The 10236-nt window shown below is 42.6% G+C and overlaps 1 pseudogene; it reads right to left on the bottom strand.

Moving 5' to 3' along the window:
• Window positions 1–854: 854 nt before the first annotated feature.
• Window positions 855–1529, bottom strand: LOC112133148 (large ribosomal subunit protein eL30-like; annotated as a pseudogene).
• Window positions 1530–10236: the final 8707 nt, after the last annotated feature.

Here is a 10236-nt window from a genome sequence, read left to right as displayed (position 1 = left end):
CAAAGACTTGGAACCGACCCAAATGTCCAACAATGATAGACTGGATTAAGAAAATGTGGCACATATACACCATGGAATACTATGCAGCCATAAAAAATGATGAGTTCATGTCCTTTGTAGGGACATGGATGAAATTGGAAATCATCATTCTCAGTAAACTATCGCAAGAACAAAAAACCAAACACTGCATATTCTCACTCATAGGTGGGAATTGAACAATGAGAACACATGGACACAGGAAGGGGAACATCACACTTCGGGGACTGTTGTGGGGTGGGGGTAGGGGGAGGGATAGCATTGGGAGATATACCTAATGCTAGATGACGAGTTGGTGGGTGCAGCGCACCAGCATGGCACATGTATACATATGTAACTTACCTGCATGTTGCGCACATGTACCATAGAGCCTAAAGTATTATAATAATAATAATAATAATAAAAAGAAAAAAAAATTATGACTTAACTTTTATGTTAAATATTTGTTTGAAGAAAGCTGAGGCAAGTTTTATTAAAGAAAAATTTTGTTTGATGGCTGGGCGCGGTGGCTCATGCCTGTAATCCCAGCACTTTGGGAGCCGAGGAGGGCAGATCACTTGAGGTCAGGAGTTCAAAACTAGCCTGGCCAACATGGTGAAACCCCATCTCTATTAAAAATACAAAACTTAGCTGGGCATGGTGGCAGGCGCCTATAATCCTAGCTACTTGGGAGGCTGAGGCAGGAGAGAGAATCGCTTGAACCCAGGAGGCAGAGGTTGCAGTGATCCAAGATCACATGCCACTGCACTCCAGCCTGGATGACAGAGAGACACTCTGTCTCAAAAAAAAAAAAAAGAAAAAGAAAAATTGTGCTTGTTTTACTTTTCACCAGTCTGCTCTGGCATGCTACTAATGATATCAGAATGGGGTCAATGATAGCCAGTGTGTGCAGTATTTTCCCCACCCTGTTCCCAATTCCAAATTATTGCCACTGTGGTGATGGACACCAGTTTTGGCCAGTGTGGCATTGTACTTTATTTTATATTTCCTCAAAGCTGGGCAGTTGTTGGTGAGGTCAACCGATTTTGCTTTGCCTTGTCTGATCATATTCAGAGTCTGCTTGCATCCCAGCATGTACTATCCACCTTTCACAATGAGTTGGAACCTGGAGTTTATCAACTCCAGTGACTTTTTCATCTTCACTGTAGCCAGCATCTTCCTGCCTTAGATATGCGATGCCCCCCAGTCAAGAGCAGCCACCAAGATAGCCAGGGAGCAAGAAAGGAAGGAGTTCTCACATTGCAAAGTTCTTCACAGCCTACATTAAATATTTTTTAAAATCATAGTCTCCAGTTCTGCCTTTTGTGTACATTCCCCATTTTTGCAGGCTTTAATGACTTCCCACTAAAATTTAACAGGTTTATAATGGGGTTCTATAGACATATATATTACTGGTATACTAAAACCTAATTTTCCAAGTACTATTTATACTACTTCCCAATCCCACTATTCAGCTACTTATACAAAATCCTCATTCATATATTCTAGTACTTTCTTTTAGTTGGGATGTAAATGTGTTAATTAATTTATTTAAAATGGCATCAAATGCCATTACCTTGTTAAAGAGTGCCAAAGATTTAAGCAAAATATTCAATGGAGCTGGGTACAGTGGCTCACACCTGTAATCCCAGCATGTTGGGAGTCTGAGGCAGGTGGATCATTTGAGACCAGGAGTTCGAGACCAGCCTGGCCAACATGGAAATACCCCATCTCTACTAAAAACACAAAAATTAGCCGGGCATAGTGGCACATGCCTGTAATCCCAGCTACTCTGGAGGTTGAGGCACGAGAATCATTTGAGCTTGGGAGGCAGAGGTTGCAGTGAGCCAAGATAGTGCCACTGCACTCCAGCCTGGGTGAAAGAGCAAGACTCTGTCAAAAAAAAAAAAGAGACAGAAAGGGAGAGAGAGAGACAGAGAAAGAAGAAAGAAAAAGAAAGAAAAGAAAAAAAGAAAGAAAGAGAGAAAGAAAGAAAGAAAGAAAGAAAGAAAGAAAGAAAGAAAGAAAGAAAGAAAGAAAGAGAAAGAAAGAAAGAAAGAAAGAAAGAAAGAAAAAGAAAGAAAGAAAGAAAGAAAGAAAGAAAGAAAGAAAGAAAGAAAGAAAGAAAGAAAGAAAGAAAGAAAGAGAAAGAAAGAAAGAAAGAAAAATGTTCAATGGGTTCTGAGGCAATTGGTCTAAGAGAGTTGTGGAGGGCAAGACCACACCCTCTGTAATGGTGCAGTTCTTCCCTTGGAGGTGTGGCAGTCATCCTGAGGGGAGATGGATTCTAGAACAGAAAATAATGTGGGGCAGTGCACCTTTCATTAGAAGGAGGAAGGAAAACCTTTCCTTTATCTTGTCTTCTGCCATTCGGCTTAGACTCTGAGAGTAGAGAATCTTAACGCTACACACAGTAGTAGTGGGACTGAGACTTGGGCTATGGTAGTGTTGGTTTGGGGCCAGTCAGAGAAAGTTCCATAAAAGACCCTGAGTAAGGGCCTGGCCCTTATAGTTTTTTGTTTTGTTGTGTTTTTAACTTTAATTTTAGGCCGGGCGCAGTGGCTCATGCCTGTAATCTCAGCACTTTGGGAGGCCAAGGTGGGTGGATCACCAGGTCAGGAGTTCAAGACCAGCCTGGCCAACATAGTGAAACCCGTCTCTACTAAAAATACAAAAAAAAAAATAGCCAGGCATGGTGGCAGGTGCCTGTAGTCCTAGCAACTTGGGAGGCTGCGGCAGGAGAATCGCTTGAACCAGGGAGGTGAAGGTTCGCAGTGTGCCAAGATTGCACCACTGCACTCCAGCCTGGGCAACACAGCAAGACTCTATCTAAAAAATAAATAAATAAATAAAATAAAAATATTTAATTTTAAGTTCAGGGATACGTATGCAGGTTTGTTACATAGGTAAGTTTGTGTCATGGGGGTTTGGTGTACAGATTATTTCATCACCCAGGTATTAAGCCTAGTACCCATTAGTTATTTCTCCTGATCCTCTCCCTCCTCCCACCCTCCACCCTCCTGTAGACCCCAGTGTCTGTTGTTCCCCTCTTTGTGTTCATGTGTTCTCATCATTTAACTACTACTTGTAAGTGAAAACATGCATATTCAGTTTTCTGTTCCTGGATTAGTTTGCTAAGGATAATTGTTACAGGTAGTTAGGCATGAGCAGGGGCAGGAGAAGACTCCCCAACCCACATCGGTTCCAGGGAGAGGCCATTTCCTGATGGTCCACACCTTTTGCACTAAAGTGTTAATTGAATGCAGACACCAGGGAAAAGCAACTTCCCAGGCATGCACTTTAAGAGACAAAATGGTGGAGTATGACCCTCCAAGAAAACACCACCGAAAAAGGGGAGAAAGCCTCAGATGGGCATGTGTACAACTTCCTAAACACGTGCACCCAAAGATAAGGAGGGCGCTGTGCATGTGGGCAGCCCATCCTAAGGGAAGAGTCATGGGAAAGCCAGCCTATAAAGTTCCAGGATCAAGGTTAAACACCACACTTGATCTCAGTGCCTGCTTGGGTCTTTTACAAGCCTACTCTCCTTTTCTTTCTTTCCTGTTCTAAAGCCTTTTAAATAAACTTCCACTTCTGCTCTGAAATTTATTTCAGTCTCCTTGTCTGCTTTATGCCTCTCAGTTGAATTCTTTCTTCTGAGGAGGCAAGAATTGAGGTTGCTGCAGACCCATACAGATTTGCCACCAGTAACTCAGATACCTTCCACCAGTAACATAATGGCCTCCAGCTCCATCCATATTCTTGCAAAGGACATGCTCTCATCAATGGAAGACTAGATAAAGAAAATGTGGTACATATACTCAATGGAATACTATGCAGCCCTTGTAGTTTTGCATTACTCTTAGCTTTCCGTATCTGTAAAGCATTCAGTAAAGCTACATCAATTGTCAGGCCATGAGCCATCCAGCTTCTTTCTCTTTGGAGACCATATGTCCCAAATTATCATCACAGTCTCATGGATTAAGAACAGCAGATGGCTGGGCACAGTGGCCCATGCCTGTAAACCCAGAACTTTGGGAGGCCAAGGTAGGAGGATCACTTGAAGCCAGGAGTTCCAGACCAGCCTGGGCAACACACCAAGACCTCATGTCTACAAAAAAAAAATTTTTTAATTAGCTGACTGGTGGTGGATGTCTATAGTCCTAGCCACTCAGGAGACTGAAAAATACATAAATGGCCAGGTACGGTGGCTCACGCCTGTAACCCTAGCAGTTTGGGAGGCTGAGGCAGGTGGGTCATCTGAGCTCAGGAGTTCGCGGCCAGCCTGGGCAACACAGTGAAACCTCGTCTCTGCTGAAAAATACAAAAAATTAGCTGGGTGTGGCAGCATGTGCCTGTAATCCTGGCTACTGGGGAGGCTGAGAGAGGAGAATCCCTTGAACCCGGGAGGCAGGGGTTGCAGTGAGCCAAGGTCGCACCATTGCACTCCAGCCTGGGCGGCAGAGCACGTCTCCATCTCAAAAACAAACAAACAAAAAACAAACAAACAAACCAAAAAAACCATAAACATTTAGGCTGGGTGCGGTGGCTCACGCCTGTAATTCCAGCACTTTGGGAGGCCCAGGCTGGCAGATTACTTGATGTCAAGAGTTAAGACCAGCCTGGCCAACATGGCAAAACCCTGACTCTCCTAAAAATACAAAAATGAGCTGGGTGTGGGGGTGCATGCCTTTAATCCTGGCTACTCGGGAGGCTGAGGTACGATAATTGCTTGGACCTGGAAGGTATAGGTTGCAGTGAGCCGAGATTGTGCCAGTGCATTTCAGCCTGGGTGACAGAGCAAGACTCTATCTCAAAAAAATAAAAATAAACATTTAAACAAGATATTTTAGTTTTCTCTTGCTTCATTAAAAAAAAAAAAACACACACTCTAAAATTTAGTAGCTTAAAATAACAATGATCTGTTATTTCTCATGATTCTGCAGGTTGACTGAATTTAACTGGGTGGTTCTTCCACTCCACTTGTTGTATTTGAAGTCACTCATGAGGCTATGTTCAGCCCGAAGCACACCTGGGGCCAAACCATTCCAGAGAAGCTCATCCTCTAGAGTGTCTCTCCACATGGCTCTCATCATTCAGTGGTCTGGCCTGAGCTTTTGTACAGCACAGTGGCTGACTTCAAAGATGTTGAAGGTGGAAGCTTCCAGAACACTTAAAGCCTAAGTGTGGAAGTGGCAGAGTCACACAGGATGCATTGTATTGATTAAAGGAAGTCACAAGGCCACCTCAGTTAAAAGGAAGGGAAAATAGACTACTTGATAGGAGAAGCAGCATGAGTGCATAGGGTAGGAGAAATTGTTGATGGCCATGTTTGCAGACAAACTACCACACACAGTAATATGTAAGATCATTATATGTATTTCCTCTCTGTCTCTTTAAACAGCTATCAAAGAGTTTGTCCTTATTTTATTTTGTTTTTTAACTTTTTAGCATGAACCCACAGGACATAGAGAGTCCATTTTCCTTCTTTTTTCCTTCTTTCTCTCTCTCTCTCTTTTTCTTTCTTTCTTTTCTTTTTCTTTCTTTCTTTCCCTCTCTTCTTTCTTTCTCTGTCTCCTCTCCTCTTTTCTTTTCCTTCTTTTTCTCCAAGAGACAAGTTTTTGCTCCATTGCCCAGGCTGTAGTACAGTGGCATAGTCATAGCTCACTGTAGCCTCTTAACTCCTATGCTCAAGCAGTCCTCCTGCTCCGGCCTCCCGAAGTGGTAGGATTAAGGTGTAAGCCACTGCACCTAGCCTAATTGTCATATCTAAATGCGGTAACTTTTCCACAACTTTGTGAAGGTAGCAGTTTATTTTGAAATAAAATTTACATAGCCAAGATCCTCTCTCAGTTGTGTTTGCAGCTGCTCAGCCATCTCTTTCTGGTATCAGTGCCCCTCTAGCTTGCTGAGCTCCAGGCAAAAGGCAGGGGGCTGGTAAGGAACAAGTTTTCTATACCATAGTTCTTTCTAAGCTGATTGCCTGCAAATCAACCAGGGAGTGAAGAAATCTTATCACTACAGGCCTGGCACTCTGGCATTCCTTGAAACCAGACATTGTTAGAAGTTCACTAAACTTTTATTTTTCAAATGTCTCATCCAGCATCTGGTGTGAGAAATTGTGTAGGACTTTAACATTGATCTTAGAGTTTCCAGAGTATAGCTTTTGGTGCTTGAAGGAGGCAAGTGAAGCCTATCTGACTGCCCTATTTGAAGTTACTAACTAGTATGTGATCCTAGTGTAATAATTATGAAAAAAGACATCCAGCCATTCCCCATTATATCTACAAAAACAGCTTAAAATCCACTATGATCAGGTACATCTCATTCTCAAACAAAACAAAACATGTTTGTCTTCCCTGTTATTATTTATTCTGACCATTAGATATTTGTTGGGGGCAGGGAGAGAAGTCAAAAGGTATCTAAATATATTATTGTTACATTAGACTGGGTGGCTTAAAAAACAGAAATGTACTTTCTCACAGTTCTGGAAGCTCTAAGTTCAAAATCAAGATGTCAGCAGGCTTGGTTCTACGAATAAGACCTCAAAAGCACAGACAACAGAAGCAAAAATAAATGAATGGGATTATATCAAACTAAAAATCTTCTGCACAGCAGAGGAAACAATCAACAGAGTGAAAAGACAACCTACAGGATCAGAGAAAATATTTGCAGACTACTCATCCCACAGGGGATTAATATCCAGAAGATACAAAGAACTCAAACATCTCAATAGCAAAAAACAAAACAAGAAAACGTCTGATTATGAAGTAGGCAAATGATCTTAACAGAAAGTTAAATACCGCATATTCTCCCTCACATGTGGAAGCTAAAAAAAGTTGATCTAATAGAAGTAAATTGTGGAACCAGAGGATATTAGAGACTGGGAAGGGGAGGATAGGGAGAGATTTGTTAAAGGATACAAAATTACAGCTAGATAGGAGGAGTAAGTTCTAGTGCTCTGCAGCATTGCAGGTTGCTTATAATTAACAATAATGCATTGTATAGTTTCAAATAGCTAGAAAAGAGGATATTGAATGTTGCTCTGTGTGTGTGTGTGTTTGTGTGTGTGTGTGTGTTTTAAGATGGAGTTTTGCTCTGTCACTTAGGCTGGAGTGCAGTGGTGCAATCTTGGCTCACTGCAACCTTCACCTCCCCAGTTCAAGCAATTTTAGTGCCTCAGCCTCCCAAGTAGCTGGGATTACAGGTGTGCACCACCATGCCCAGCTAATTTTTGTATTTTCTTTTTTTTTTTTTTTTTGGGATGGAGTCTCGCTCTGTCACCAGTCTGGAGTGTCGTGGTGCAATCTTGGCTCACTGCAACCTCCGCCTCCTGGGTTCAAGCTATTCTCCTGCCTCAGCCTCCCGAGTAGCCGGGACTACAGGCGTGCACCACCACACCCAGCTAATTTTTTGTATTTTTAGTAGAGATGGGGTTTCGCCATGTTGGCCAGGCTGGTCTCGAACTCCTGGCCGCAAGTGATCTGCCCACCTCGGCCTCCCAAAATACTGGGACTACAGACGTGAACCACCACGCCCAGCAATTTTTGTATTTTCAGTAGAGATAGGGTTTCACCATGTTGGCCAGGCTGGTCTCAAACTCCTGACCTCAGGTGATCCCCCGGCCTCCACCTCCCAAAGTACTGGGATTACAGGCGTGAGCCACTACGCCTGGCAGGATATTTGATAGAGCAGGAGCACCGTCATCTCGGACAACCATCACCACTTTAAGTTCCAGCTCCCTTTCTAGCCTCATGCATTTCAAGGAAATCACTTCTCTTCTAACTACAATCAGCCAGAAAGAGCAGACAGTAAAACACAGATAAGACTGCTTGGGCACAGAGGGAGGTGAGGAGAAAGTCTCTTGGGTAACTGCCAAACTTCACCCTCATACAATGGGCCCCAGTAAAACAGTGGGCCTTAATAAGCACTTTTCTTTCCCTTCAGGTACACTAAGAGAGAGAAGCTAAAAGCAGACTTGGTGGATATGCCTGCAGCTGCAAAAAGATGTATGGGAACAGACACGCAACTGTCCCTCCCAGATAAGCACAATAAAGAGACACAGAAGCAGTCCAAGCCTCTCATAAACTCTCCTATCCTGAATCTTTAAAAACTCTTAGTCTGTAAGAGAGTATGGCTCTGACCTAACTCAGCCAACCGCCCTTCTCAGGTTTATTTAAAATAAATCTGTGCCTGTTGACTGAAAAGCCATCCTTTGTGTTTCTCTCATCTTTCTTTAATTCTTACAATATTAAATGTTGTCAACACAAAGAAATGATAAATCTTTGAAATTACCAATATGCTAATTACCCTGATCTGATCACTATGCATTGTTTGTATTAAAATATCATGTAAGGCCGGGTGCGATGGCAGGCCCCTGTAGTCCCTGCTACTCGGGAGGCTGAGGCAGGAGAATGGCGTGAACCCGGGGGGTGGAGCTTGCAGTGAGCCGAGATTGCGCCACTGCCCTCCGGCCTGGGCGAAAGTGCTAGACTCCATCTCAAAAAGAAAAAAAAAAAAAATTATGTAGCCCATGAATGTATACAATTATTATTTTTTTAAATGAAAAAAACATGTAAATGTAATATTGACAGCAAGTAATTGGATTAGTTTTGTAGCATTTTTAGCTTCTATCCATTCAGTATTCTTTTTTTTAGACAGAGTCTGACTCTGTCACCCAGTCTGGAGTGCAGTGGAGCGATCTTGGCTCACAGCAACCTCTGCCTCCTGGGCTCAAGCAATTCTCCTGCCTCATCCTCCCTAGTAGCTGGGATTACAGGAGTGTGCCACCATACCCGGCTAATTTTTGTATTTTTAGTAGAGATGGGGTTTCACTGTGTTGGCCAGGCTGGTCTCGAACTCCTGACCTCAACTATCTTCCCACCTCAGCCTCCCAAAGTGCTGGGATTACAGGCGTGAGCCACCACATCCAGCCCATTCAGTATCTTTTTATAATTAAATTTAATTTTTTAAAGTATGTTTATATATATATTTATATATGTATGTTTATACATATTTTATATATATGTTTATATATAAAACATAAATATATACTAACATATATAAAAATATATAAACATGTTTTTATATTTTTTTAAATATACATAATTTTTATATATATTTGTATATATAAATATATATATAAATTATAATTTTTAAATATTTATATATAAAAATATATATAAACACATATAAAAATATATATATAAACATATGTTTTATATATATATATATAAACATATGTTTTATATATATATATATATATATATTTTTTTTTTTTTAGACAGAGTCTCACCCTGTTGCCCAGGCTGGAATGCAGTGGTGCAATCTCAGCTCACTGCAACCTCTGCCTCCCAGGCTTAAGCGATTCTCGTGCCTCAGCCTCTGGAGTAGCTGGGATTACAGGCGCCTGACACCATGCCTGGCTAATTTTTGTATTTTTAATAGAGATGGGGTTTCACCATGTTAGCAAGGCTGGTCTCCAACTCCTGGCCTCAGCCTCCCAAAGTGCTAGGATTACAGGCCTGGGCCACCGGCCATTTCCACAATGTTTTGTTTTTTTTTTTTTTTTGAGATTGAGTCTTGCTCTGTCGCCCAGGCTGAGTGCAGTGGCGCGATCTCAGCTCACTGCGACCTCCACCTGCCCGGTTCAAGTGATTCTCTTGCCTCAGCCTCCCGAGTAGCTGGGACTACAGGCGCCCGCCACCACACCCAGCTAATTTTTTGTATTTTTAGTAGAGACAGGGTTTCACCATGTTAGCCAGGATGGTCTCAATCTCCTGACCTTGTGATCCGCCCACCTTGGCCTCTCAAAATGCTGGGATTACAGGCGTAAGCCACCATGGCGGGCATTTTTTTTCTTTCTTTCTTTCTTTTTTTTTTTTTTTTTTTGAGACATAGTCTTGCTCTGTCGCCCAGGCTAGAGGGCAGTGGCATGATCTCGGCTCACTGCAACCTCTGCTTCCTGGGTTCAAGTGGCTCTCCTGCCTCAGCCTCCCAAGTAGCTGGGATTACAGATGCCTGCCACCACTCTCAGCTAATTTTTTGTATTTTTAGTAGAGACGGGGTTTCGCCACGTTGGCCAGGCTGGTATCGAACTCCGGACCTCAGGTGATCCACTCGCCTTGGCCTCCCAAAGGGCTGAGATTACAGGCGTGAGCCACCGCACCTGGCTGTTTCCACTCTTCTAAGATAAATTCTGGGCCGGGTGTGCTGGCTTAC

This window comes from Pongo abelii, chromosome 3 (assembly GCF_028885655.2).
Source record: "Pongo abelii isolate AG06213 chromosome 3, NHGRI_mPonAbe1-v2.0_pri, whole genome shotgun sequence".
Classification (NCBI taxonomy): domain Eukaryota; kingdom Metazoa; phylum Chordata; class Mammalia; order Primates; family Hominidae; genus Pongo; species Pongo abelii.
The sequence above is the reverse complement of the archived record's forward strand: the minus strand, read 5'-3'. Positions and strand labels throughout refer to the sequence as shown.